We start from the raw sequence: 27,338 nt of genomic DNA, 5'->3' as shown, positions 1-27,338 counted from the left end.
TTATGATCTTCCTTCCCAGATATTTACTAATTGTATAATAGTTCTGCCACTTTGCTGTAACTTCTTCCTTCTCAAGTAAGGAATTTAAAGAAGATGATCATGTGAACATTACATAAGAAAACCGAAGCTTTTTTTCAATGCACCTATTATATTTTTAGGTTCTATTCTATTCCTGCTGTCTAAAAGTTTAGATTCTTGTGTTAGAGGTTCAATGTTGCTAGATATTTCAGAATTATTAGTGAACTTCCTTTAGAGGGAAAAAAAGGTTATTTTACTGTTTGCCTTGCATTTTAACTGGAAAGCATTTGTGATGAAATAGATTAGTGTTCTTTTGTGTCTGTTTTTCCAGCTGAAAACTCTCAAGGTGTTTCCATGCCAAGTGTGATCTTTTGTAATGCATGACCTTTCCCAGCTTAACCTCATTGCACTTTCCTTGTAGCTACTAAAAATGCAATTTGGAGGTTTTTTTAAGGCAAATGTAAATTTAAATTTTCACCCTAGAAGACAGGAGTGAAATCTGTTTTCTAAGGACAGCACTTAATTTCTCATTAGACAAAGACTGATTAAGTTCCAGCATTTGCTGATTTAAAGCTTGAAAATGAAAACCTGGGTGGCTTTTTTCTCCTCAGACTAAACAGAATTATTGTTGACTGGATAATTAACTATGGCTATTGTGTCTGAAACTGAAATATCTGCCTGCAGCTGCAGCTGAAAACACTTTCTCTAAAATAGATTGATTCCAGGGTTAATTGTCTTGGATTCCAAACAAAACTAAATTAAAGCTGGGCCTGCAGTATTTTTAAATGTATAAAATAACATTTTTTTTAGATTTCTATAGTTCACAGGCTCTGCATCAAACCATTCAAGAGAGAAAGGTGCAATCCTTGTTCAATCAAGTGTCAGGGTGGCCATTACAAGAGACACAATGACACAGAAATTTATGGGGGTTGTTCAGTGACTTAGACAAAATAACCATTACAAGACTTTCTCAAAGGGAGTTACTCAAACAGAGGACAGTCTTCATATCAATGTGCTGTGATTTTCCCATCCTCGTCAGAGCTAGAACCTGAGAACCACATTCTGCTCCATGATGAGGTAGACTGTAGCTGATGTACCAGTCTCAACCTCATAAAAACATGTTAATTGGACAGCTGCATGGTGAAGAAAGGAATCGTAATTATGAATTGTAGCTTAGAAAGAGTGTCCTTGGAAAAACAGAGTATTTAGAAAAGGGTTAGAGTCACTGTGGTTATATGGTGCACAGCTAAATGTAAGGGAGACAGGAACACTCACTGGCACACACCTATACTGCTTAGGGCTAGCTTCCTTTAAGGCAAATCTCATCTGGAGTTGGCTAGTGACACCAAAACTGATCTGTGGAGTGGGCCAACACCAAGGTAGACAGACCAAATCACAGTCCTGTGTCACAGCCTGCCCTTGCACATCAGTTTAGCAATAGAGGTATATCTACTACTGCCTTTGGATGTAAATTCAAAGAGGACAAAACCATAAGGTCTGACAAAATGCAAGGAGAAGATAGTTGAGAAATTACCGGAATTATTATATTTGTGAACACACAGTAAGAAACAATGCATACCATTTTACTCTTCTTTCAGCTTTTCTCTTTACATAGAGCATCACAAGGAGACCCATGATTCCCCTATGTTGAACTAGACCAGTTGTACCTACAGGATAATGACTAGGCTGAAAGGAGCCAGAGAAACTTAATATGTATTAATTTAGAGTTACCTTTTAGATATAGCCAAATGCATTTCTATGTAAGGGAGATCTTGACTTTTGCAATTTTGCAAATCTTCATTTTGCAGACAAAGAAATTACAAGTAATGCTGTAGTAGGAAAGAGTTAAATAAACACAAGCTTATAGAACCACTGTGTATTGGACAGAAATAATTTTAAAAGAGGCTAGCATAGTATTTTATTAGCTAATTTAAAAAATAACAGTAATGACTACTCTCTTGGTTCTGACAGACATTTTTATAATAGACATTTTTAGATTGCCTTTTTGATAGACTTCAGAACAAAAACACCTCTGTTCTGGCATCTATGTGTTGTTTTGTACCTAAGACTTAAAAGTAAAAGTATTCATTACAAGCAGTGGATATCTGGAATTTTTTATCAAGGATCTAAAACAACAACTCCAGCACCACTGAAAAGCCATCCCAGCTGGCTGCTATTCCCTAAGGGTAAAGAGTCTCCTCTGTCTCTTAAATGACATAAAGTTCTCAATTAAATTATCTCAATGCAACATGAAGTGTGATTTGGTGTGCCTTTGTGTGACTTGAATCATCCTGGTGACAACTGAAACCATGCCTGGTTGAGAAGTATCAAGAAGTCTGGACGTGCATCTTAGGGCATGTCCTGACACAGCTCACCTATGTTCAGGCAAATAAGTCCCACCTCTAAATCTTCTAGGTGTAGGCAACTAAATCAAACCTCTTGTCAATACAGTTGATGGAACTGCCCACACAAAGGGATCCAGTGCTGTTTAACACGCCCTGAGGTGTCCCCACTGCCCACACCATCTCCTGTATGCCCCAAGCTGTGTCTGCAGCTGTAAGAGGATGCCTCACGATCTCTATGATGTCCCAGATGACACCAGATTCCTACATTTAGTCAAGCAAATAGAGCCCCAAAGAGCTATTCCTCTCATCCTAAAACAGATGTCTGGTGCCTGGACAGCTGAGTCATTACCTAGGATGCATTAATTGAACTGGACACGGTCGAGCTTCAATTGCCAAGAAAAGAGTCACCTTGGGCTACCTGCAATACCCAGCAGTACCCTTGGCATATGCACAGGACTGGCCTGTTTGACCCAGCTAAACATACAGATATTTGCATGTGGACAGCTCTATCTAGGTGTCTCAAACTGCAAATTCTATCCTGCTCTGTATGATACTTAATATTGAACATTTTTTAATATATAAAGTATAAAATTGAATAATTTGAACCACAATATTAATGAATTTGAATTATAAGCAAATGTTTATCTTGTCTTCCACTAAACAAACAGGTGGAGAAATCTTAATATAATTAAAATTGCTCCAGATCTCAATTAAATCTCAAATCACTTTCTTTTGTAAGAGACCTTTTTTGGTTTTTTTTCCCCCTGTACACAGCTGCACTTTATGATTGCAATCAATTACAGTCTTTCTAAAGTAATTTCTAAATCACTATTGGATGAACTTCAAAAATCAGCCTTGCAATGGCACATAGCATGCATGAGCAGTAATTCAAGAGAAACTGTGCTTAAAAGACTGACTTCTAAAATATATGTGCAAAATAACAAAGTGACAGTATTAATTCAGCTTTAGATTGTGGTACTGCAATATGCTGGTATCATGCATGCAGCATTGTGAAACAAATATACTAGATAATAAAATGAATCTTTAAGTTTTTGTCATTTCAAAAATTATTTGTTTGGTGATATAAATTATCCCCCAATTTACATCATGGTGATTCAAAGGGGTTTTCTTTATATTTTATCATTCAGTGGGTAGGACTAAAGTCACATTACAAAGCTGGAATTTGCTGTCTGAGAAAAAGATAAAATTTAAAAAAAAAACCATATATTTTACACTCCAGTAGTTGCATAATATGAGAACAATAAATTTTTAAAAATGAATTAACTTCAGCAAGGAATTTTTTCCCATGGCTTTATAGATACTAACATAAATAAATTACTTTGCATGAGCTTCTTCTCACATTTCAAAAATCCCATTTTCAACATTAGTACATCTTCACTGCATTATATCTCTAAAGAGACACTAGGGAGGATGAGCATTCAGTACAAAACTCTGTGTGTTTGAAATAATACTAAAGATCCTTAATAGGCATTAGATAATTTTACAGAAAAACAGTGTGGTTTTAGTAACAAATTTCATTAGTATGAACGTGGATGCATACACTTAATGAGTGCATTCCTACCACTCTCCTGTCTCTGAAGTCTAGATAGACATAAAAAAACCAAAATTAATATTTTCTCTGACATTTTAAAAAATGTAACAAAACATTTCTTCAGCACTTTTTGCTATCAAAGATGCTAAAGAAATAAAAATCATTAATTTTCAACAATATATGTGAAATTAAACATTCTTCAAAGTATTTCAACACATGTTGCAAGGAAATGTTTTAATTTTCCTTGCTGGCCATAGCAATCTTCCTTCAGAATCAGAGTTACAGGGTGAATTTATTTCTTGCAAGATTGTGCAAGCAGTACTTTCAATGTGTTTTAGCATGATTTACTCTTGCTTCTCTGAAGAGAATATATACATAGTTCAAAAACATGATTGTTAATAGGTTTGATCCAAGCATGCATAGGACCCAGAGTATGCATGTGACACAAGAAGATGGGTCTGACAAGGTGAATTGACTGAAGCTTCATATAACAACTCTCAGTGCTCACCCTATTTCTGGTGTTTATGGACTTCTCCTAAGAACACTTTACCAATCTTCACTTCTTCAAGGAGAATATCAAAGTGTTTCTATCAAATTCAGGAGCTTCATTTTTATTAACCCGCTTTTCTTAGATTTCTGTCAGGTCCAGTAAGAATCGGATTATCATTGTCCTAAAACTTCTTTCTCTGGCATCATCGTATTATTAATATTTTCAACAGTAAGATACAGAGTAAATATGATTTTTAAATTTATAAGAAAATCTTATTGCTACCTTATGCCATTATTTTAATGTAAAACAACGTAAAGAAGAATGTAAATCCACAGAACTCAGAATGCAAATGAGAAGCCAAAATAATGTGTTTAATATTTTTAAAGCTTTTGTCTGATCTTTTACTAATCATTTTCTACCATTTGTTAGATTTCATTAGATTCAGCGTCAGACAAAAAATGTTTAATTAATAACATATCCAGGTGCTAGTCTTGATTTGAGATATTCAAGCAATTTTTATTGGTTGTCTGAATATTCAACAAAGTATGCAGTGCACAAGAGCTTTGAATTCACAAGTTACTGAAATTCACAAGCAGAGAGCCACACATCTTCTTTCTAATGCATTGGGAAAACTTTCTTTTTCCATTATATTTCCAGATAATTCTCAGTATTTGATATTATGTTTGTCCTTTTATCCACCACTGAAATTCCAAGGAAAGGTTCCCTCACCATCTGGCATTCTTTCCCTATTAGTCCGAGGAGAAAGGCAATGTTTGCAGTCTCTCATCTTCTGATTTTCCCTCCCTAACCAGCAACCATTTCTTGGTATGAAATAATAGTGCTTCTGGGGAAGATGAAATGGAACAGGAACACCAGATGAGGAATGGCTAATGAATATGGCTCATAAAATAAATGATCTGGGAGACAAAAGAGTGAGGCTCCCATTGGCTTTTTTTTTCTTTCTTTTTGTTTTTGTTTTTGTTTTTTTTTTTTTTTTTTTTTGCTTTTTTTGTTTCTTTTAAATCTTCTGGGGAAGATCATTCTCTGCTTCTGATTTATAATGCCCTGCTTTCACTGCAACATCTCTGTGGCAGAATTAAAATCGTGTGAAAGGGCCTTGTAAATTAAAAACCTTGAGTTCAACATACTGATAAATACTGCAATAAAGTTAATGTTTGTTCCATTTCTGGTTCTACTGTAGAAAAGTATAATTATCTCTATTGGCCTTAGCATTTCTGGTTTCATCATTCAACTTATTTTGTTTACATCAAAAAACTGAACTAGCACCATTACCAGAGAAACAGCTTGAAAGTATTTGCATTTGCATAAATAATAGTTGGGTCTTTCCGTATCAAAAATTGAGGATTATAAAACAACCTATAATCCAAACGGTCCTGCTAAATTACTGACCCTTCCAATCATTAATCACCTTGATATTAAAACTGGAAACTCTCTATAAAGAGACATTTCACACCTCTCAGGGTGATTATTTCAAGATTACATTACTCTAATGCACCTCATACTTTTATGAGCATGAAAAATATGATAAAAAAGATGGGCATTTCATTTCCAAATGAGCCTTCCTAATGTACCACATTCCTCAAAAAGAAGAAAGAGTTCAAAGTGTTGTATGAAAGGCAAAAGAGTGTGACTGGAAAAATCAGTCAGGTAGGATTTAATGACCTGAGCAGAAAAGGAGAGAATGAAAGGCATAATATGAGGAAACATCTACAATAAAACCTGATAAGAGCAAAAATGCCTGTCAGTACCAGCTCCAGTGGCAGTAAGAAATCTTCAGCTTAACATCTAATTAGAGTAAATCTAAACAGTACAATGAATCCAGTGCCATGAAGACATACCTGGGCTGACAAATACATTTGTTTAATGGAAGCAATACTCTTGAATTACCTTCACTCAAGCTAATAAACCTCATTACTCTGTAGAAGTTATTTGTCCCAGTGGAAAACTACAAAAAATACAGTTAGATATAAGACAGTGCAAATGCTTCTGTCAAAACAAGTAGGGCAACACGACAAGAGAAAAGGCATGAATGAGACAACCTAAAGGCCAAAGTACTGTTATTTCTTTTAACAGAATTAAGAGTTTAAGGTGGTTTTGGAAAATATAGTCCCAGTATTAACCAGTGCAGAGGATAAAAGGGGTTTTAAAACTTCAGGTGCACTAGAGAGAGCCTCATTTCACCGTGTAGTATCAGTCATGTTCAAAAGTCTATTTCCTTAGCTGCTCTCACTGAATTCACAGTTTAGGGGGGGTTTTCCAGCACTCCTAATTGACCTAATGTTATTTCTCTTACTAAAGGCAGCTTGGCATGGAATTTCTTTATCTCAGCCATTTCAAAGTCATTAGTAATTTAATTCTCCATCTCATTTATTAATGGACCTACTTTACACTGGTACTGATTTTTCCCCGATACATCTAAACGAGCATATCTCATTCTCCTGCCACAACTTCATTAAGGATGAGATAGTGCAATTTGATTACAGTCAGTAATGAGGGGCATTTTTAAGCTTACAGCCACTTTGTAAGTTAAGTTTATACTGTCAGTCAAGCACAAGTCTGTTCAAATTCAGATATGTCATCGTGCATGACTGAGACCTAGCCCAGTCTCAGGCTTTGCCTGTATTCAAGAACACCCCAAAGGGATGTTGGGGATGTTTCTCCCACAAAGGGAAAGTTTCAGACACCTCATGGTATAATCAACCACCATGCTTTTCCTTCAATGATTTTGGACATGGTGAGAATGAAGGAGCTCAGTTCAGTAACTGGTATTTCCAAAGAATAATGTTATACACTGATTTAATCTAGTTAGTATCTATAATACTCCTGTGTGGATAACTTGTTTTTCATAGGCCAGTGAATTTCAGACAGCTGGCATATGCAAAGAGGGAAAAAGATCACCCTCATGTCATTGAGATTCAAGGGCTGGAATCTTGACAGAGTCTACAAAAGTTCTCTCTGCTGCTGTTTAAATACATAAACCTCTATCTTAACACCTTTTCCCCTATGACCATATTTATTACTACAGGAATGATCTGACATCCACAGCTTTTAGCAGCTCCTCTACTGGTTGGGCTGGAGTTCAAGAACCCATTTAGGACAGATTCCAAACAAGAATTCTATTCCTGTTAGGCCTCTTCCAAGGCAACGCTTCCTGTTCTTCCTCAAACAAGAACCTGTCTTTGAGATCCTCCTTTTTTTTTTCCTCTCACAGGTCTGGAACTGAATATCATATCATATCATATCATATCATATCATATCATATCATATCATATCATATCATATCGTCTTTGATACTTAATCTTCTAGAAATGAATGGAGTTTTTTTTTAGTCTTACTAGTGTTTCAGAAAAAAAAAAATAAAAAACCCTATAGGAGCCGTGTAGAAAATATTGAATAGGAAAAATACTGAGTTGGAATATACTTCTGGGTGTCTTCTTGCCTAAACTCCCACTCACAGCAGGACTGTTGCCAGCACAGGACAAGTCAGCCAGGGTTTTGTCTTGCCTTTTGTCCTGTCTTTTGTCTTTTGACAAAAGAAGTCCTTTGTCTTCTCTATGGTCCTTCTGATATTTTTTTCCCAGACCAGAAATTTTCTGTCTTACCATGAAAATCAGAATAGGAATAGAAGCCATCAACCATTTAAACCCTGATCTTCTGCTGGCATATAAATTATGATGCATCTTTTATTGCTGTAATACTTTATGTTTTGGCAGCACTTCCAGGGTTACAATACAAAACTTTCTGGAATAACTCCTGACAAGGTCAATATGAAAAGTAGGCCAGTTCCCATAAAAGTTTAGCTATCCAAAAGTTATGTATCAAAGTACCATAAGTTATATATCTGTAACTTACAGGCAATTCACCCTTCCAGTGGAATTTGCTTAGGCTCTCTATACAAAAGAGGTAAAAACCACAGAGAAAGATCTAAAGGAGTCAGTACCCTCTGAAGTGAGCAAACCATAATCAGCATGCCCAGCATGCAGCACCCTTAAGTCAGAAATGACTCAAGGCTTAATCAGAGTAGAAAGGTGCCTAAGGCACCTGTGTGCTTGAGGGGCAAAGGAAAGGGATTCGCAGGCACAGCCTAGCTGCCTGCATGCTTGGTCCCACTATGTCTGTGCACTTCTTTACTGCTGTCTTCCACTGGGGAAAGGAGATGGTGACTGGCCATCTCTTATCAGTCACCTAAAAACAGTGAGCAAGATTGTGACTTTCAAACACCTTGGCTGTTGTTGTTTAGTTTGTTTCTTAGTGGCTAGTCTATATGACTTTTTTGGCTGTTAGTTCTACAGACTTGTGAGATTTTTAATCCCTCCTTATCTTTTAAGAAATGTTTTTCCGAAAATCAATCTATAAAACATCACATCAGCATTTATTCTATGCTTACACTATATTATTGGAAGTATGCTTCCATTAAATCATTACTTACACTTCAGCCAACATTTTCTCTGACTGTGTCTTTGACTTGCTAGAGGTAAATACATGTAAATTCACATGTGAGAAAATAATATGTGTATGGAATTTTGGTCTGAAATGTAAGACTAATCTTTACAGTGTATTTTTTTTAAATATAAATGCATTCAGCTTGCACAAGGTGGGAAAATGTAATGTTTTTAGAGAAAAATGTAGAACTTAGTGCTCAACAACAGGGCCATGTTGAGCACTTCTAGTGAATTGGTATTGAGCTCTAGCTCTTTTTCATGAGGAGGTGATTATAGTGAAAGAATATAAGCTTCTTATCCTAATGAACAAAATTATGTCACGCCACATGAATCCCTGCTAAGTCCCTTTCAATGAACACAAAATCTCACCTTACCTGTGGATCCCTAATTACACACAACTATTTCTGGCTCCAAACTAGTAGCAACAGCAAAAACCCACACCTACAAGCCTCACATAAAGATAAGACCTTCACAGATCACTCAGCTGACAACAATTAAAACTGATTAAAAACATTGTAGAAAAGCTGTCAGGTTCCACTGTGAACCTTGATTTTCAAGTCTCTGTGACTCACTCATTTTTTTAATAAAAATGTAATTTATATAATGGTAAAAGTTGGAGTCAAGTTTGTTGTTTCTCTTTTTAATGAGATGCAACATTTTTTTATAAAGAGCTTGGATTTTTTCCTCTCTTTAATTTCATAGGAATAGTCAAAAACCAGGGAATGAGGATGTGGTTTGTATCAAGGGAATTCACCAACTCTCCCCCAAATTACTTTGATTTTAATGAGACTATAAGAAGTCATTATACATCGTAAGTGTTGAAGATTCAAACCTGAAAAAGGCATAAGGATCTTTTATGGTTAGCTTTAAAAAGTGACTGTTGTCACAGCTTATATGAAGAAAGGCTCTGGTGCTCAAATTTGTTGGGCAAGCCACTCATCCTCTGTCTTCATGACAGAGGAGAAACAGTCCTGTAAAAGAGCAATCTGGAAAAAGACTGCTGAGAGTCAGCAGGAATTTCTGAACAAAGATAGGTGCCTTTTACAGAATTAGAGAATCAAACTAGTTGGAAAACACCTTCAGATCATCTAGTCCAACCCATGACCCAGCACCTCCTCATCAACTAAACCATGGCACTGAGTGCCACGTCCAGTCTTTTCTTAAACACCTCCAGGGACAGTGACTGCCCATCCCTGGGCAGATGATTCCAGTGCCCACTCACTCTTTCAGTCCAGAATTTTTCCCAATGTCTAGCCTAAGCTTCCCTTGGCCCAGCTTAGGACTATGTCCTCTTGTTCTGTGGTCAAAGCTGAGACACAGCGTAGGTCATTAGGAGACCAGCAGAACCCTGTGTCAGCCAAAAATTCAGAAATACAGAGATGGCACTTTCCATAGAGAATGCCGTAATATCTTCGTAGAAAACTTAGCAAAACCAACTCTCTTCCTGTAAAATTTTCCCAAAGGAGGTAAGACCACATGCCTACAATATAATACTTAGTAGCAAGATTTCCTGCTCAGTGAACAGAAGACTAGACTTGTGTGGAGAGCTCAGATGTCACAAAGTGTTTTCCTTTCATATCTGCTGGACTCAGGCTGAGAACAGAGAGTTGGCAGGAACATCCACTCCTCCCCTTATGTTTATTACATGTGCCTTCACAAAGGGTTGTCTGGGATCACTGAATGCGAGCCTGTGCAAGTGGAAAGAAAAGTGCCTCTGGAGAATTGTTCTCAAAAACACTCTAAGCTCAACATCAACAGCATTGAGGGTCAAGATAGAGACTGAAGCACCAAATCGAGCATCCAGATGTAATATCATCACTGAACATAATCACTCTGAGCTTCTCCTCATATAGAAATTGAACAGGACTCCAACCCATTGTGAAACCAAGCCACCAAGCAAAAAATTATGCTACAGACTCAAGTTCAGTGAAACAGACTCTTTCAACCATCACCCAGGTCTTTCAGAGAAAGAATCTTAGGCACAGCCACACTATAAAATCAGCTTTACAGGCCAAGAAGTAATATGCAATTTAAATGTGTATATATTTCATGAAGACTACTTAACTAGGTGCATAAAATTCCAGTTTGAGCCCCTTGTATATATTACATTGACAGGATTAAAATCAGAGTGTAAAACCACAGTATTTTTAAATACAAAGTGGCTTCAAAGATGAAAATCAAACAACCGTTGATTTCATTTGGTACAAAAAGAGATGATTTATAAAAGGAAGAGATGATATTTTCCCAAAAAAAAAATTCACATTCTAACATTAGTGGAAGAAGAGAATCAAAACGCAGTTCAGGCTGTGGACTTGAGAACTGCTGTTGAGACTATGGTACTAAGCATTCAGACCATGTCCCACAGAGATCAGTATGCACAAATTGGCACCTGGGGACAACCCAGGAAACATTAAAAAGTGTAAACATGTTTTGCAAGCAGGTCTTCCAGCATAGAGCCCAAATTGAATCTAACTTTACAGAAGTGGAAATCTTGCAGTTGTTTAAAGGTAAATTATCTTCTGAGATGAGTTATTTTTTCACAGAGGACAGCTAATTTACTGAGATTTGACCTCCTGCCCCTTTACTGACATGTACTGAATGTGAGTCTAGCCCAAGGGTAATGAATGGTGTTTGAATGAGAGATGTTTTACACCAAATTGTGACAAGGGTAATAGCATGTCACTGAGACTACAACAAATGTCAGGAAAAGGCTGAAATCATAATGGCTTTAGAGTAATCATTATTTGCTGGTAGAAAAACTGCAACAGATTAATTCACCACGTATCTAGTGTAAATGTGGTACAGCTTGATGTAATGTGAGCACAAGTAGTGTGTCATTGTTCCCTAGTCTTAACACATGAAGTCCAAATTGATGTAGCAAGTTACATTTCAACTAGTAGCATATTACACCCTTTGAAGAACCACACTAAAATTCATTTTGCATTAGGTCTTTTTATCTTGTTATGAATAAAAAGAGCATGACACTGATTACATAGAGAAATCTTTAATTCTTGGCATATAGAATGAATGTTGAATCAAACCCAGGAATCCAGATGATTTTAATAGAAAGGGAACTTATTTTACCTTCATTTTTCCTAAAGAAGGTGATGCAGGAGAGAAATTGATTTCAAATTGTGTGATTTTTATTTTAAAAAATGAATTAGATTATATCCCTGATGGTTGTTCTGTTCTTTCCTCAAGTCTTCACAACTCAATCATGTAACAAACAGGAATAAATGCATTTTAATATTTTTTTGTTTAATACCAAGATATTGAGTTAATCTAGACAGTGAGAAAGCTAATTCAAGATAATAGGTAATCAAACTGGGAGAACATACCTAGACTGATACCTCCTGGAGCTGCAGTCCCAAAATATTTTGTAATACTCTCCACATTGCATTTATACATCTAATTAAAGCAATTGAATGCATAATTTTTTACGGTTTTTGTTTTCTACTGAAAATGTAAAAATAATTTTTACATTTTATAAAACTAAAGCCTTATAATTATAAGGCTTTTAAGCTACCCAAGATGCTTCTGTCGAACATTTTCACTAAAGCTGATGCATCTCTGAGAGTCGTCACATCAATTTTCTGTCCTGGCACCCAAATCTTAGTCCTAACTGGACTGGATCTTACCCTGGCACTTTTCCTTGCTGTACAATATGGAATAATAAAGATAAGTGTCAGAACACAGAAAACTCATATCTATATGCTAATCCTGTATCAACCTGTCACCCTGGAGTAACTCAACCCTGGAGTAACTCATTTGGGAGAGTTTGTAGGATCAAAGACTAACAGCTTGCATTTTTTTCGAAAGACATGCAGGTCCATGGCATCAAAACCAGAGATATTAAATGCTACACTCCATTTTTTGCAGCAATTATTCCATAGGTTACTCCACACTAGTCCAACAGCAGTTACAGAAGGGAAAGGCTAGAACTCCATTGAGACCTCACCTCTAGCAAGAGACAGAAAGATACAGTAAACTGTAAAAAAAGTTCCTTTACTGAACTGGAGAAAATCTGCAATCAAGATTTCTTGGTTTAAACATCATTATCAGCATCAGCCAGCCAGAATGTGAATTAAAATTTGTCATCGTTTAACACCAGCTGGCAACCATGCAGCCACTCCCTCAAACACCCATGAGTGGGATGAGAGAGAGAATCCAAGCAGTAAAACCAGAACAAAAATGTGTCTGCAGTGTTGCTGCTAGATGGATGGAGGGTGTTGCACACCCCTACACAAAACAAGAACAAACCATGGTCAGCTGGCGTTTAATTTCTCAACCATATGAAAACTTTCATAAACTCACTTTCAAAACAAAAGGAAAGCCCAAGGCAAAATGAGCTGTAGGTTTTTCAGTTAGATTGCGGAGTTGTTTAAAATACTTGTAAGAATTACAGTCAGAATTAATACTGAGATATGGAACAATCAGAAAAAAGAATTGTTACAGAGACTAGAAAAGGAAAACAGTGGAAACAAGTTTTATGTCCAGCTATCAGATTCTTGGTTTAAATTAGTTAGCTCATCATGAGATGGCCTTGAGTATAGTACACAAAAAGGTGAGAACTACAGTGGTGCTGAGGTAACAGGATAAAAATGGAATTAAAATATTGGAAAAATCAAAAATACTGTCTAAGAAGAGACTTCATCTTAGCATAATCATGGCTTACACGAAAAATGTCTTATTTTCTGCTCTGTTCTAAATCTCATAATGCCTGTAAAAAGTAGCTTTTAAAGCCACCATTTTGATTTACTGCTAGTTTTTGGAGAACCTTTTCTAGACTCAAAGAGGATTATAGCTATTGCAAACATTTAAAGTAATGCAGAAACTTGAAAGCAGGAAATCAATGTGAAAACAAGAAAAAGAGGGTCTAGAATAGCAGTGGCAGAATTAAAAAAAAAATGCTTCTTTTTTTTGCTTCTTTTAAATGCCTCACTTAGAATCACAGCTTAATATCAAAGAATATTTTCTAGTTAAACATTATCATTTCATATAACTCAGAGCTTTCATCACCTAATTACAACCTTCGGGCAGTTAGCCTAATCTGGAATTGAATAAATAAGCTCAAAATGGGTCTTGAATATCCAGGATGAGAAAGAGGACCTCTTCTCTCAATCATGAATCTGGATACTTGCTGCATAGCATGAACCCAAGCACCTTTGATACTGTTACGCACTTTGTTTAGACTGCTTACAACACAAAACCAAAGAAACTTGATTTGTGTTAAATTGCACCACTTAATCAGTTTATAACCATTGTACCTGGAACAAATTACAGAGAAATCAGACTCAAGTATCTGCCTTAAAATAGTAATGCAATCATAAAATAAAATACAGATAACAGGTTTTGTTTTTGTTTTTTACCATCACATACACTCCATCTGAAAGCCAAAGAAAAGGTTGAAGCTGCTAATTCTGACAGCTCTTACTTAACAGCCAGAGCTCCACAGACCTCTCTTAGTATTCATGAATCCATGCTGACTTACACAATGCCAAGATTCATCTTTTATTAAAACATAATATGTGAAATGAATGTTCTTTAATTTTCTTTCAAATAGCCATCTTCAGCTCTGTTAACTCTATTGAATTCCACTCTGTATCATCCAGGTCATATCTCATTTCCCAGTTCTAAACATCCATCAAATACTAAAAGGTTCTGGCCTATTTTACACATTTTAAATTATGTTATAAAGACTGACAAGACACAAAATTCAGTTTGTGAAACTCTAAACAGAAAAGATTTTAATGTCAGTGTCAGGCACTGTAACATAAATGACATCACAAAATCATTAAATCAGATTAGCAATGATTTTTAGAGAAATGAATGGCATTACATCCCAGCTACAAAAAAAATGCAAGGGGAAAAAAAGTACACAAGGAATAAGGAGTACTCCATTTCAGTAGGAACATTTTTGGAGCAACTGTGGAAGTTTCCTTGTTGCTCTGCTTTTTCCTTACTGTTTTAGCTTTTACTTTTGCTATATTACAATTTTGTTATGACAGTGGATGACACAACTTAGATGAGAGCATTTACTCACTCTCAAAAATAGATTAATATGATTTTACAGTGCACTGAAATCATACGCAAAAGTAATAAGTTCGTTTGAACTAAGGCAAAGAAAATGGCAAAAGACAAGTAAGCATATTGCCTAGGAACAAAATTTACACCAAGATCTGGAGTATATTAGTCAAATAAATAGCCTCAGTGCAACAGAAAGCTTTATTAAAAGATTGATGACAATAAGCAAGCAATCTATTCTGAATTTATCAGCTTTCTCTGATATTGAGTAGTTCTTAATAACTCTCAGCAAAATATTAACAAAACAAATTATAAGGCTAATAAAATAATTTTTCTCCTTGCTATATTTCTAAAATGATGCAAACTTAACATTCAACTTAAAGAGAAATTTTTATTATCACATAAACCTTAATGTAAATTTCACATATACATATAAATTTTAACACTTGAAAATGTTTTTTGAAGAATAGAGTATCAGTTAAATTTACAATGCTTCAATAATAGTCACTGACCATGAATCTTCTTCTCCATGTCATGTCTGTATATCACAAATCTTTAATACATCTTGACTCATGAGGATAAGAAATTAAAGAATTTCCATTTCCTTGCTACTTAGCAGCATCCAAACAACATAAAGTTTGCACAGAACTCAGTAGTCTTGCATTATCTCATAAGTGTCCAGGGAAGGGCCACAAGGTCAATGAAAGGTTTTGAACAAGAATCCTGTAAAGAATGGCTGAGGGAGCTGGGGTTGTTCAGCCTGGAGAAGAGAAGAGTGAGGGAGGACCTTATAGTTCTCCACAGCTACCTGAAAAGAATATTTTATTTTATCAGACAAATATTTTTCTAAGTACTCTAATTTCCCTGTTTCTATGTACAATGCATCTTATCCTTCTTCCAGTGACTTCTACTGGCTGCCTGGGTTCACAAACTCTACACAGTCATCTCAGAGTAACAGGAAAAATATTTTGCTTCCGGATTCCCTGAGGTCAGGGCCCCTGTTCAATGCCCTCCTAGTCTGTGCTTATACTGCAAACTCCAACTCACCCTGTCTCTTCTTCTTCTACTCTTGACGCTTCTGTCCAGTAGACCTCTCTTAGCTGACTTTTGGGAAGGTAGAGTCCCTCCCTCCAACAGGAAGCTTCTGTTGAATCAAAGTACCAACAGCTGAACAATGTCAACACACAAGTTACAGCTTTTTACCATGTGTGTTGCAGAACAAAGATAAATGAAAAAACATCTGACACAAATCCTTCTACCACCTTACTTTAGCCTCCAAAATAACTTCCTGGAAACAAGGTAGAAGGGATCAGCCAAATGCTAAGATGAAGGACTAACTCCAAGTCTACCTCTACAAGGGAAAGGAATCCCAAATATTTGTGGTAGGAGCATGACATTACCACAAAGCCACAGCGGCAGAGAGCAGTGTCCCTTCCTCCTGTTGAAGTCTGGAGGGCTGCACATTGAGGATTTAGATGAAATGGAATGGAAAGGCAGCAACCTGGTGATAAGGTATTGACATTGGAAAGTGCTGAATTCAAGCTTGTTTAAGATTTCGTCATCCAGTGGGATGTATTACCCTCTTCAGCTGCATCTCTCCACTAAGCATAGATGAGCATCGATACATCTGTTAGAAACCACATAAATGCATAAGGCTGATCACACAGAAATTCAGGCTTCTGCCCCACAAATGTGGTGGCATCAATAGCCTAGCAGAAATGCACCAACACCAATGTACATAGAATGAGCAAAACAACTGGAGGAGCTAGAAGCTTCTCTCTGCAACAGGAAACTGCAGAAGTCATCACAGAAACATGGTGGCTGACTCACAACTGGAGTGCTGCTGTGGCTACAAAGGGTTCAGAAGGGATAAGCAAGGACAAAGAGGCAACAGGGTAACCTTTGACTCTTTAGAGTTAACTGATGGCGATGATAGGGTAAAGTGTCTGTGGAAGAATTAAGGTTAAGGGCTAACAAGACATATAGTGGTGCATCCCATCCATGATATAGCTGGGAGAACTGTCATGATCACAATCCCAAAGAGCTGTGAATGGAGTTAAATCTAGTTGGCAGCTTGACATTCAATTACACTTTAATCTCCAATATTTCTGCTGCTTATAACAGTGGTCATATTCTCACTTTATTTTTCTTGGGTCAGCAGACTGTTTACCAGAAGACAATAAGGATACCTTTGGGAAAGGACTGTTATTAGATCAGGCATTTTCCTCTTCTCACAGAAAATAAATAACTGTATTTATTATTACATTGTACAGCAAAGGACAGGGATGAGGGGAAAGGGTACTAAAAATATCTTTTATTGAAGTTTGCTTTGAAAGAGCTGTGCTTTTATTTTCTGCACCACCTCGTATTTGTGATTACCAATGAATATGAAAACAGGTCAAGCCTTTAGACAAAAATTAGGAGATGAAAGCATACAGAAAACTTCTTGATCTGCCTATAAAACTTAAAATATTTAGGGGGGTGGTGGAAAAGGGGACATGATTTCTCCACCGTTTCATGTGCAGTACTCTGAGCACATATGAAAAGTATCTTGTTTCTCACATCTAATATCAACCTGAGTTGTTGAGAGAGAGAGTATATTCTTTATTACACAAAGAGAAAGAGAGAGTGGAAAAAAATAAAGGTCTTATATACATAAAATTTAAGTCAAATGCACTGAAATTTTAGTGCATATACAGAATATTGAAGATGAATAGCAAATCAATTCACTATGTCCATACCCTCAATCCAAGAGCCTGCACTGAATAGCTTCTCAAAAGGAGCTTTCATGTTGTAATGAAAGACCTCATACTAAAGAACACTCTTAGTTCTTGTATTTTATAGCTGATTGCTGTCTTAGAACTTTCTAAAATACAATTAAAAATACCCAAGCAATGATCTGGAAATTAAAAATGCAGTTGACATACAGGGGTGAAAACACCTTGTGGAGTGAAGTAGAATTTGGCTGTTTAGATTATTATTTTCTTTGAACCCAAAATTTCCATTTCTCATAAATTTTGGCTTAAGCTTCAAGTCTGAGTGTCTCAAAAGACAGCTGCCTTGAAAAGCAGTGAATCTGAACTCACTTAAAACTGTGCCTATTTTCAGTTAAAATATTTACTTGAATTTTTATCATTTCATGTTCCTCTTAACATTCCATGTCATTACTGAGGAAAAAAAATGTGGGATAGATCACTATAGTCTAGCAAATCAGGGACAATTTATACTCTGAGATTCTAAGACAAATTTCCACATATCTATCTGAGATTCTAGAACAATTTTCCACATTTCAATTTTTCACATTCCTCTTCGTGAAAAATTTCTGACAAAGAGAGGAAATTCATTGGAGAAAGGGGGAAATAATACATTTTAGCCAAATAAGAACAAATAAAAATTGACCTTCAGAATGACTGCTTTTAACTTTCTGCACAGGTATGTGCTAGTGATGGGTCTTTACCTGTTGCAGTTTGTTTAAAAGTACTAATGAATTTGGTTCAGAATCACAAATCATTTTTTTATCGTGCTAGCAACAACTGTACTAATGGATTTCACTGGATTTCAAAATCTAAAAAATACAGTACATCCCTTCTTTTTTAAACATGCCACTTGGTTTGGACTCTAGCATTTGCAGTAATCCATGGCAACAGCACATGTAACATCAGGTATCATTCAAACTCTGTTCAGCAGGAAGAATTCAACTACACACATTTCTGCATAAGAAGTAGCCTGAGAAAGTCCTAATCCTGTTATGTCATTGTCCTGATGTGCCTCAGGATTCTGGCTCTTGAGTGAGAGCCGGGTGAATACATTTTCTGTACAATTACTTAGATAGCACCTGCGTACTTCAAAGCACATAGAAGTGTTCCAGCTCCACGAACATTTATTCTGAAGTGTCACCAAAGTTGATTGCAATGATTTTAATATATTTCTGTATCTACTTAAAAATTCCATCACTCCCTGAAATCCACATTAGTCCTTCAGCCTTTCAAGTGCTCCATTCCCCTTAGAAACCTTCCACTGAACTCACCAGTTTGTCATTACCTCCCTTGAGCTGTGAGCCCTAAGCTGGACACAGGACTCCAACAGGCCTCCTCCTACATGCTGAAAAGGCCTTCCTGGAGCTTTTGCCTTTCTTGGATGCAGCCTAGTACACAGCCAGAATTCTTCTTCCTAGGGACTGAATAGATTCGATTTTTTCAAGGTATTGGAGTACTGCCCTGGACATCACAACATCTGAAAGATGATAGTGGCCTTCTAATGACAGCAGCCAGCTCACCTTTGAATGCATCATCTGCACATGGGCAGTTTACTAAATTAATTTCCAACTCAACCCTCCTTGATGAAAAAACTGAATATAATGGTGTAATGGTTTGACGCTGGTGCAATTCCAGTGTCCCCATGAAAATATATTCTCCCCATTAATTATATAAGCAGGACTGTGTGATCTTAAGCAGCTACTCATTGATTGGAGTGGCACACAAGATGCATTACTAGATTTTGTCAGCTTTCCAAAAGAGACACTCAGATGGCCACAGAAAAGTGTTGGGCAGGGCTTTTCCTAAGAAATTCATTTGACCATCATCACAGGAAGTAATGGTGCTTTATTCTACCAAAAAAAAAAAGGGAAATCTTCTTTTTTATCTGTTTTAGGCCAGCAAGAAATAAATTTAACATTGTTTCTTACTAGTTTGCTCCAGAACAGGAAAAAAATTCTTTTGCTTACATGAGCTGGTAATGCTGTTGCCCTTTTATTTGACAGCCCTGCCTGTACTGTGTTCCTGTAGACATCAGTTTGTTTTATTCTCCTGTTTGAGAGAGATGAAAAGCTTTTGTCTTACCTCTAAACAGGATCTCTCAACACATACTATTAAGAGCAGAGAAACCAAACTTTTAAGGACAAAAATAGGCATTCCAGAAATCTCTAGGTAATTTCAAGCCTATGTCTGAAGATGAAAGCCTGAAACACTAAATTAAAAAGACAGACCCAGGCAAGATTTTTTCAGCAGTTCCTGTTTTTGTTGTTCTTTCTTAATTAGCTGAATATATACTGACAAATGTGGAAATGAACTGCTGACTTGCAGGACCTTCACACCTTCTGTGGCAGATGGAACTTGGGAGTCTTGGTTGCAGTGAATGTTTCATATATTTTGTAAAGATAAATAAAGGAACAGCAAAGAATGAATTCATCACTACTGTATCCTGTTTAAGCCAGTTCCTTACAAAGCTGGAAACCAAATTCAGTCCTAAGTCAGAACAGGCAAATCAAGACAATTTAGGTCTCAGGTCATTAAGGTGACCATCAAGCCTCATTTTCCTATGAAGATTCAAAAATCTCTTTCCTCCAGTCTTCCCTCCTTCAAAATCTAGGAGTGTTTGTATGGTGAGTTTTGCTTTAGTTTAGTTTTGAATCATTATTATTATTACTATTACTTCAAAAAGAAAGTAGTTAACAATAAACAATACTGCATCAATTATCTTTGAAGATTTTACATCTTCAGGGTAAAAAAATTATTTAAACTGTAGTTCCCTGTTCTAACTATCTACAGATTTTTGAAGTTGCAGCCAATGAAGCATTTGCTTTGTTCACAGAGAGCAAAGAAAAAGACTGATTACTAAGCAGGGAAGTGTCACCTAGGTCTGCACAACTCCCCTTTCATGGCCCTTGAAAATGTAGAAGCAAGTGTTGAAAAGGCCAATCTTGTTTCTCAACTTCTGTATAAGAAAGAGCATTGCAACCTCAGGCTGACCCCAATATTTTCTATTTAAGCTGCTGGAACAAATGAAAATATTAAAACTGTAACAGTAAGAAATTCACAAGGAGGACACAACAAAGAGAGTACAAAGAAGAGAGAAAGGCCTCACAAAAAGAGAAGATAAAGAAGGAGGCAAGTGCCCCCAAAGTGAGAAGTGCAGAGGAGGCACTTTCTGTGTGTTTGACCTCTGCTGCAGAAGGATTTATTGAGACAAATAAAGATACCAAGTGCTTGGGACTTTAAACAATTGTCCCTGAATATTTTACATGGCCTCTCTAGTCCTTTTACAGTTGTTGGAAACTTTATTTCTTCACAGTCCTCCTATCCTATAACTTGAGAAAGATAAATAAACAAGTTAACCCATATAATATACTTTTTGACATCTCTGAAAGTACTTATACAAGTTTTAAATAATTAACATTTTCAAGACAACTTGAGCTGCGATTACCATTTTTCTGGTGGCAAATGTAATGCAAATAAAGCACAGAGAGAGACAGTGTCATATTCAAGATTAAGATATTGATGTTCCTTCTAGTTTATTACATGATATTGCCATTTTGTCCTATTTTTCTAATTCTTTGTCTTGACTAGCAAAGCTTGCAGTGTCTCAAAGAGTGTTTGAAGATAAAGAGGAGATGTTCTGATAAATGCCATTGTCACTTAATGGTGAAAGGGAAAATGTATCACCTGCACAGTACATGCACCACAAGGAAGTCTCTGAGCTTCTTGCATGAACGTGGCTCAAATATGCACAGTAAATCTACCATGACAGGACACACAATTTGTCACTTGTACAAGCATTGTTCATGCAGTGCACAGCACAAATACATGGGGGTTTTTTCCCCCAGAAAATCCTGGATAGAAACAAGAAACCCTTATGAAAATTCTAGCAAGCAGGGTACATCTGATGAGAAACAATGAATGCACCACCAGTTTTTAAGAACTGTCTGTGTTAAGACATGAGCTCACTGATGGTAACTATCCTTGCAATAAAAATTAGGTTAATGAGTGGAACTAAATCTGATAATAAAGTTGTTTAAAAGAGTATCATTTGTTTAAGAAGCAAAGTTAAATTAGTTTGGGTTTTGGTATGGACATACCACATTAGCCATATAAAAACATCCATTCTTCCCTTCTGTTCCAGTTTGAAAGTAAATTTTTCATTAATAATGAAGGAATCCCAGAATAATTTTACTGTACAACTCATCTGCCTTGACGGAAGCTCTGAATATTGGACTATTTGAGGAAAGCCTGTATGCTGGACTAAGCTAGTAAATCTCAAAACTGGTGAAGGTCAGTGATCAAATTGATCAACTCCCATCTACTCTGATGATGCAATGACCTAGCAGCCTGCACAGGTAAGTATGATTCTAAGCAGATTTCTGTTTCAATTCTAGTATAAAAAGATTGAGAGGTAGATAGACACATAGATAGATATCTGTCTGTCATAGATATGTCTGTCTGTCTGTCTATCTGTCTGTCTGTCTGTCTGTCAGACAGACAGATAGACAGACAGACAGACAGACAGACAGAGATAGACAGAGATATTTACAGAGATATAGAAAGATGTCAATAAAGATTAGAAAGATAGATTAGATATAGATATAGATGTAGATATAGATATAGATTGGATATAGATAGTTATATAGATATAGATATAGATAGATAGATAGATAGATAGATAGATAGATAGATAGATAGATAGATAGATAGATATAGATATAGATATATAATGGAATTAGTTGCTTCACAACAGCAAAAATCTATGACTATTTGCATGCATACACTGTAGTTATTGTTTATATAAAAGCTATTTCTTAATGTTTATTCTTTCTGGTTCCCCAGGATACCACTCGTAAGAGATCCTAACTAAAGGGAAAAAAAAAGTCAAAACATTAAACTGCCCCAGACAAACAAAACAAAATCATTACTTCCTGTCTAGTTAGGCTAGATACTCATGATAATCTCAGTCACCTAGCAGTAAGCACATTAATGAAAAAATAATAGCTGGTTTAGATTAAACAGCAGGCTATTAAAAAATAGAGATAGAAGGCAGCATTAAACAGTGCCATAAATCTTTTGCAGATCTTTAAAGATATATTCAGTTAGAGTTACATTCAGTTACAGAAATGTACACTCATAAGCAGGTGTCTGCTAACAACTGGCACCCAGCAGCATCTGAACTGTCACATATGTTTAGATCTCTTAGCCATAAATTCCTTTTTCATATATTTGGAAAATTTCTAAAATAAGCTATCAGCTATTAACAGATTCATGCAGTGAAAATACCTTTTCAAAAATATTTTTACTTTCTGGTCGCAAAAATTTGTGCCTTGTAATGTTTCTAAGGACATACTAGCCTTTGTTACTGACCCCTATATTAAGACTATCTTCACAACCCTGTAGAATAAATACAGAAATAAACAATCTATTAGAAGAAAGAAATTATCAAACTGTAGAGGCATTCATCTTGTTCTGTGGAGACAGGCTGAGAGGGCTGGGTTATTCAGCTTGGAGAAGAGAAGGTTCTGGGGAGACCTCAGAGCAGCCTTTCAGTACCTAGAGGGGGCTACAAGAGAACTGGAGAGGGAATTCTACAAGAGCATGTAATGATGGGACAAGTGATAATGGCTTTAAAACAAAAAAGGGCAGATTTATATTAAATATTAGTAACAAATTTTTATTGTGAGGGTGATAGGGCACTGGAATAGGTTGTTAGACAAGTTGTGGGGGCCCCATCCCTAGAAGTGCTCAAGGTGAGGTTGCATAGGTCTTTGAATAATCTGGTGTAGTGGAAGGTGCCCTTGCAAGTGTCAGGAGGGCTGGAAAGAGATGATCTTTAAGGTCCCCTCCAATCCAGGCCATTCTATGATTCACCTGCTGAGTCCAGAAGGGACTAAGTGCCTATAACAGTGTCAGTAACCAATGCTGAGATTGTTTACTGTTTAAGATTTAAAGTTTTGTGTAAATATGCTAGTGAAATAACAGCCTAAATAGCTATCATTTTATTATTATTGCATATGGGAATTTAATTCAACAAAATATTGTACACACTCCCTTACCTTACTGGTATTGGACCATCCTCTATCACTTCTTTTTAATTTCACTTAAGTGTAGAGGAACTCATGGGAATTCTTCATTTTCAGTGCACAGTAAGCTCTGTAAAGTATAAGAATTGATGTTGTTGTCATGCCAATCAAAGCTAAAAGCTTTTTGGAATGAGTACTCAAATCAAGCAATACTAAATGTCACTTCTTTCCTACCTCATGGCTGAAAGTGCTATAAATTTTAAGTACAGTTATCAGGAAAAAAGGCTGTGTGCATTTTGGAGGAACCATCCAAGCTTAAATACTGAAAATTAAAATGGAATACTTGAAAAATAATGGAAAGTAAAAACAGAAGTATTCAATAATTTTAATTATATTATGAAAAATTAAATAATTAGAATCCAAAATGCAGTAGTTACAATACACAGAGATAAGAAATTACCTTATCCAAAGTATAATATGCACTAAATTGTTCCAGAGAATATAAACATTCCATGACAAAATTCTGATTTTATCTAGGGGTATCTCAAAAAAATTTTAAAAATTTTTAAAAAACCAACCAACCAAAAGAAACCTATCACCACTAACAAAAAAACAGGAGTTAAGGAATAGCTCATTATCTGACAGGTATGTCACTTGATAGTAGTAACATTTTTGGCTTTAAATCTTTTATTTCTCTGGGTAAAATGGAATGAAGATAGACTGTTATGTTTTCCAGATATGTGTATTTACCAATATTGCAAAAGCATATTATACAGAGTAAAAAGGTATTTAAAGATTTGTTCCAGATAATTGCCAACAGTATAAGATCTCTAACTAGAACCAGGGTTCAATAGCTCTGCAGATATCTTAATGGTGTGGATACAAATCTGAGCTAGGAATGAGGACAAAAGCATTTTGGGTAAACAATTTAAGAAAAAGAAGATAGGAAGGTATTATGTGAATTCCTTTTTCAATCAATCTTATCTTGCAAATCTGCCTGCAAATACCACCCCACCTGAGGCAGAAGGCAGAATTATCTTGTAAGGAGGCAGAAACTGAGTTCTATAAGATCAAAACCACCCAGAGACTTAGTTCTATGACCCAGTTACATGGAAAGCAATTCATTTATTCACACCAGAATCTTTGAAATTTAATAAAAGTATGCACATCCATAGGCCAGTTAATATATTTCCTCTCTATTGGCAATAAAGAGGTAGACTGTAATTTTCACGTAGACTTGTAACATTTAAAAATCTAACTTAAGCAAAGGGATCTCATCAACCATTTCTATGACATACAGTCATAGAAAGCAGAGAAAATTACTTTTAACTTCACCAGATTAAAAAGTGTGTGGTATTTACCAAGCTAGGATTCTACTGGATTTTATTTAAGCAGCAACTATTTTTTATATATATTCACACGTATATATAAATAGTTTATGTTATAAAAGAGAGTATGTGCAACATATAATGCATATATAAAGCACTAAACTTATACATACATGAACATGTGGAAGTGCAGACAAAAATTAAGCAATTTTCTGAGAAGGACAAGCAAAAGAAAGGTTTTCTTCTTGCTAAATATTTTCCATATAAACCTTCTGTGAACATTTGCAGCTGTTAGAGAAGAAACAAGAGATACCAAATACAGAGATCCAAAATCTGAGATTTATGTGTCATGCTAGTAAAGTATTCATGCAGTGCACTGTTATACACACACTTGGAAATAAAGCATAGTTACTTGAGCCAAATAGAAAGATGTTGAAACCTCAGAACATAAATCTGAATTTTAAAGACTGTCAAGTTAAACCTATTAAGTCAACATTGGACAAAGAAGGAAATAACTCATTTTCCAAAGAAACTTTGCATATCCAAACACAAGAAAACAAATTTAAATTAGCGTAGAAAATTGCTTGGTTTCACGCTTAACCTCTCTTTACTATTACTATTATTTAATTTAAATTTTGTGCAATGCACGGCTCTTACATAACAGCTCAAGGGATTTGTATGTAAAATTTCATTGCTTTGAACTCTTTTTAGTAATAAAGGATTTTAGCATGGTTTTTAATGAACATAATGAAATTCTAAATACATCTACTAAGGCAATGAACCCAGTCCTGCAATTAATCCATGCTGAAATGTGTGATGGACTCTGACATGCAAAGGAGCTTAGTCACCACTCCTAGGTCCAAGTAGAGACTTGGAATAAATCAATATGTTTTATTTTGAATATGTCCATGTTTTCAAATCAAACCAGGGATACCTGAGTCATTAAAGTAGATATGAGCCAGAATGCAGTTTCTCTCATGGATACTCTCCCAAAAAAATCTTTCAACTTTATTTTGCATGTGACATTATAGCCAAGCATATTTATGAGACTAGTTTAGAAAATCTGAACATAAAAGAAGCAAGAAAAGCAAAAGTCGAATATGAAAACTAAGACTATCAATTCAAATTACAAACTACTGCAATAATAATGCAAAGGTAAAACATTCTTTCTGATTCACCTGGTTATAGCTACTATATGTGATTTCCAAGAATCTCTGCCAAAAGAATGGGAATAACAAAGTGAATCTGTGTTCTCAAGTGCTTCTGAGAAGTGCTGAAAATATCCCCTTGGTCTTGATGCTCTGGTACCTTATCTTAATTGCTCTTTATTTGGCCAGGTTGAACAACTGGCAAAGCGAATTCATGTCACAAAGGACTGTGTTCAGTGCACAGCACTCTAATGCCTGATTATGAACTTCATCTTATCGAACTGCAACTGCTTAACAAATCAGTGTCTAGGGTCAAGCAGATATTGGGGCCTCTCGTTGCAGAGCAGCAAGCACTTCTGGAACCTAATAGAGCCCAAAATAAGTTTTAGACTCTTACCTCTCCTCCCTTTTTCAAATAGAGCATAAAGAACTAACTTAGACACCTATCTTATGCATGGCAAAGGTTGGATGAGATTAATCACCCTCTTAACGAGATATACCTGTCAGAGAACATCTGGCAGTACAAGTCCTTCTCTTTTTCAATTATGTGGAGTATTTCTGTCACAAACTGTAAGATAGCATGCCTGTGGCCAACTGAGTAAAGTGATATTATGAAAGGTCTGAATATATATAGCTATCTTTGAGTGAAAGTTAGAAGTGCTTAGAAATAAGGAGAGAAAGTAGAATATAATGATTGATGGATAAGAAAAGTAAATGTCTTTAATATATCAATTGTGATTCAAGGACAAGAATATGGAAACATCTGTTCTGGGCAGCTTCAGAGAAACATGGATTTCCCAGCGCTAAAAGAGACATTTCCCTTTGTGAGTTACACCAGTTTGTTTCTTCACTCCAGCCTTAAACTCTGCACCAAAGCTCTCCATTTTGTCCATTTAGGTTTACACAGAGCAAACTTCACAAAACATATTGTGGACACTATGGGGTACAGTAAGACTCGTGCTCAGAATAATGGGAAGAACACTGATGCAGAAGGAAAGCATGCTGCATTAGCAATAATTCATATATAAATCAAATATATAAAATGCTACATTGGAGATGATTGCACTCTGCTGGACTGTATAAGAGTTATGCAACATCCAAGACAAAAGAGAGTAAAAGGACTATGATGCAATCACTCCCACATCAGACTTGTCTTACTGGAGTTGCCATTTAGAACATTGCAGTCAT

At 36.0% G+C, this 27,338-nt stretch overlaps 1 long non-coding RNA gene across 2 annotated transcripts in view; it reads right to left on the bottom strand.

The window, feature by feature from the left end:
* LOC141728220 (uncharacterized) overlaps window positions 1-27,338 on the bottom strand; it is a 151,807-nt gene that overhangs the window by 34,030 nt on the left and 90,439 nt on the right. For both annotated transcript variants that reach the window (XR_012579053.1, XR_012579054.1), the window contains one exon: window positions 23,708-23,804. This is a non-coding gene — a long non-coding RNA (uncharacterized LOC141728220). The remainder of the gene's footprint in view (window positions 1-23,707; window positions 23,805-27,338) is intronic.

The sequence above is a fragment of the Zonotrichia albicollis genome, chromosome 2 (assembly GCF_047830755.1).
Source record: "Zonotrichia albicollis isolate bZonAlb1 chromosome 2, bZonAlb1.hap1, whole genome shotgun sequence".
Classification (NCBI taxonomy): Eukaryota; Metazoa; Chordata; class Aves; order Passeriformes; family Passerellidae; genus Zonotrichia; species Zonotrichia albicollis.
This window is presented reverse-complemented; position numbering and strand designations above follow the sequence as displayed.